Source organism: Limulus polyphemus, unplaced genomic scaffold (assembly GCF_000517525.1).
Source record: "Limulus polyphemus unplaced genomic scaffold, Limulus_polyphemus-2.1.2 Scaffold15322, whole genome shotgun sequence".
NCBI classification, from domain to species: domain Eukaryota; kingdom Metazoa; phylum Arthropoda; class Merostomata; order Xiphosura; family Limulidae; genus Limulus; species Limulus polyphemus.
Genome location: NW_013680932.1, coordinates 1 through 4,391, shown reverse-complemented (window position 1 = coordinate 4,391; position 4,391 = coordinate 1). Strand labels below are relative to the sequence as shown.

The following is a 4,391-nucleotide window of genomic DNA, read 5'->3' as shown; positions in this document are numbered from 1 at the left end:
CAGTTTCAATAATGCTTTCACGATTTTTTCATTTATAGAAATATAGCCAAATTAACAACCAATCCATTACCTATCTTCATCATTATTAACATATAAAAAATTTGCATAAATATCACCAATACTTTATAATTTGTTGAACGAATATTTTTTTTCACTTTCACCTGTAAAAATATTTACAACTGTTATAAAAATCAAAGCACGTCATTCCTGTATGTTCCTAAACGGTACGAACAATTCATACATTAAAAAACTAATAGCAACACTAATGTATGCAAACATTTTCCATTTTTAAATGTTTATGAAATAAGTTTTGTTTTTGAAATTAAAATGTTGTAAAAGGCTTTATTTTTTTTAATTATTTCCAGCAAGGTAACTATATTGATGTTGTTATAATTAATGACACTAACTGATAATAAACAAGAGAGATAAAAAAAAGCTAACATGAATTGAGCCCCCTATTAAATATCACCGTTATTTAGAAAGTTTTTATCAACCATGTACCAAACGGGTTAAAAACCGTTAAAGTAACTTAACAAACATACATAGTAACTGAAAACATTTAAAAGCTATTCTAACGTAACGAAAGTTCAAAAGTTCTTTTAAAGATTCATGCTGTATTCAAAAAATACAAATGTGCATATAAAAGATGCTGGACATTTATATGTTGAGGTGTGTTTATATCTGAATTTGTTATAACAATACTAGTTTACTGGAAGCTCATATGGTGATAATTTAATCTTAATTCAGGATTCTGTAAATGTAATCTTCACTTTAAATGTGAAACAACTGCTTTGTGAAGTATGATCTGTAACTTTTAATTAACTTTGCTGATCAAATTAAGTTGGACAATCCTGTCCAGTCAAATTTTCCGAGTAACTCTGCTGATCAAATTAATTTGGACAGTTCTGTCCAGTCAAATTTCCCAAGTAACTCTGCTGATCAAATTAATTTGGACAGTTCTGTCCAGTCAAATTTCCCGAGTAACTTTGCTGATCAAATTAATTTGGACAATTCTGTCCAGTCAAATTTCCCAAGTAACACTGCTGATCAAATTAATTTGGACAGTTTTGTCCAGTCAAATTTCCCGAGTAACTCTGCTGATCAAATTAAGCTGGACAGTTCTGTCCATTCACATTTCCCAAGTATCTCTACTGATTAAATTAATTTGGACAGTCCTGTCCAGTCAAATTTCCCGAGTAACTTTGCTGATCAAATTAATTTGGACAGTTCTGTCCAGTCAAATTTCCCGAGTAACTCTGCTGATCAAATTAAGTTGGACAGTTCTGTCCAGTCAAATTTCCCAAGTAACTCTGCTGATCAAATTAATTTGGACAGTCCTGTCCAGTCAAATTTCCCGAGTAACTCTGCTAATCAAATTAAGTTGGACAGTTCCGTGAAATTTCTCAAGAGGTTAGAATCAAATAAGAATGTACCTAATTTCAAAAAGACATATAACTATACAAACGGATGTGTTACAGAAAAACTTCTTGAGAAATTAATGGATTTGGTGTTTATTAATCTTGTATCATAATGCAGTTTTGTAAATAGCATCAGGGCAAAGCAGTATTTTAAAAAAACTAATCTAGAAAACCGACTGGTATTTGTTTGAAATAAAATAATTTTTTTTGTCTTGTGTACTTGGATAAAAAGATAATCCTGGATAACTGTATGTAAAATTTCAGAAATGCTTCAGCAAAAATATTAAACTTATCTCGCCTACTTGAACTCTTTAATTATTGTTTGTTAAGTTTCACCTTCAAAAATAAAGCCTACAGTATTAATTATGTGAAAATATTAAGTCTCTAGTTACTGTAACAAATGTAAACAATCAGTAGCAGGAAATAATTTTCAAACATCTTGTTACTGTACAGGCTTGAAAAAAAAAGGAATTTTTCATTATTACTTGATAACCATTAAACTACTGCCACCTGGTGTGTTATGCAGGATAATTAATGTACTTAATAAAGCAGTGTTTTGTAAGTATGACACGTGAAGCATTCTAAGTCAAATACAACTTTGTAAGGATAGTGAATACACGGTTTTCCTCGTTACTAGGTTAAGTCAACATTCCCTTTAGTGATATTTTTGTTAATTTTTAAAACCATTTTTTCTGAATAAAACTGAAACATCAGCTATTGTTAGTGGGTTTCCTTGGAGAAAATAAAAATCTATTTCAACGTTTAAAAACACCAATTTTTGTCTTATTATTCTAATGTAATGTGCAACAAGTTGTTTAAACTTTATTTTTGTTAATCTACCAATGTTTCTTCTGTTCATCCATGCTGACCCCACCAGGTCCTAAAGACACTATCATCAATAATCCACCAATTACAGACAAGGTCTGGAAAAAAGTCATACTTCAGGAAATCTCTCATTGGCTCGTATGAGGGAATAGACCACCAGGCATTTAAGTAGCAGTTGAGACATAAGAGCCAGAGAACCAATAGTAAAGCAGACAGTTTTGTTTTATAGCCAATGGTGACAAGCACCATTAAGCCTGAAGCCACAATGTTCTGTATAACGTGGATGACGGACAACTCCAGTCGAAGGACTGTGGTAAACATGAAGATCAGCAAGACCCGTCCCGTTAGCTGTAAGTAGCCGAGGGGTTTGTTGTCCCCCACACTTGGTAAACCAGCAAACATAATCCTACCCTCTGACCTACTTTCAGCAAGCAACAGCAGCAGGGCTCCAACTAAAGACAGGTTTCTGTGGTGAGCAAACGAGACACGAGCATTCAAATACTAGATATAAAATGGAACACATTTCATTATACAAAATCAACACAACCTTTAAAGCTGTTTTAAAGGCTCACTTTCAGTGTTGTTAAAGAAAAAAAAAGCTCGAACATATTGGCATTATTTTTTTGACACTGTTTAGAAATCAAATTTTCAGATCTTTTTTTCTTGTCAAGAAAAGTACTATATTTTTAAAGATAACATTGTATAAATGTGGACCCGTAACCTGTTCGTATAATATTTGGCTATTTTATAAAAAACATGTTTCTTAGACGTGCATCGAACAGTATGAAGTAACTTGTATTTTCTGACAAGAACAACAAACCATGTTTTAAGCTTTCACCAGTCTTCTGGTACTCAGAATATTAAAATCCAATGGTAAGAAACGAGAAATCTTTTATTATTTTTTCAGAAAATCACAACACAATATTTATTATATTTAAATAAAGTTTACATTAATTTTTAAGAAATAAAAAAAAAGATGAAGAGCACGATTTCGTTATAATGATTTTAACGTGTTGCATAAAAAATTTTCAACAATGGAATTATATTAATTTTTATTTTTAGAAATTATTTAAAAATCTGGGTTCTTGAGGCCCCCAACCAGCTCACGTATTAGACAGAAATTTGAAGTAATGAAAAATGTAACAAAATTGAGTTCTTGTTATCAAAACTGTACACATTTTTAAGTGTTACGGTTTTACTTAATGTAACTACTACTATTATACAGTTAAATAATTACAAACAGATAACTTCTTAATAGGATGGACATGGTAAAGTCTGGATAACAGCGTGACCACTTGTTTTCAGGAATACGTGATTGTTTTTTTATACAACTATCACATCTTATACTATTGCGGGAAACTTACCTCAACAAAAACTGTACATCCCATAATATAGTGTATGCCAAAGTCTGAAAAAGAAAATATGAAACCATAAACCACTTATCTAAAAAATGTCATACGCATTAAAAAAAAAAACAATTTAAAATGTCAGACATTTAACACGTTCTATATGCATAGATCTCTCCAATGAACTTCCTGTATCAATTCTTTGCCACATAGCACGAGAGACTGAATTTTCAGCCTGTGAATATTTATGCTGCTAAATCAGAGAAAAGAAGTAAAACTTGGATAGAAAGTTTGTTTGTTTTTGATATTTCTACGAGTGATAACTGTCCCTAATTTGAGACTAATAAACTAGAAGGAAGAATAGCTATCCTAATTTGGAACTGGTAAACTAGAAGGAAGAATAACTGTCTCTAATTTAAAAGGAAGAATAGCTATCCCTAATATGGAACTGATAAACTAGAAGTGAGAATAGCTTTCCCTAATTTGATAAACTAGAAGGAAGAATAACTATCCCTAATTTGGAACTGGTAAACTAAAAGGAAGAATAGCTATCCCTAATGTGGAACTGATAAACTAGAAGTGAGAATAGCTTTCCCTAATTTGATAAACTAGAAGGAAGAATAACTATCCCTAATTTGGAACTGGTAAACTAAAAGGAAGAATAGCTATCCCTAATGTGGAACTGATAAACTAGAAGTGAGAATAGCTTTCCCTAATTTGATAAACTAGAAGGAAGAATAACTATCCCTAATTTGGAACTGGTAAACTAAAAGGAAGAATAGTTATCCCTAATAACGAACAG

The 4,391-nt window shown here is 31.4% G+C and overlaps 1 pseudogene; it reads right to left on the bottom strand.

The window, feature by feature from the left end:
• Window positions 1–1,321: 1,321 nt before the first annotated feature.
• Window positions 1,322–3,686, bottom strand: LOC106477439 (annotated as a pseudogene).
• Window positions 3,687–4,391: the final 705 nt, after the last annotated feature.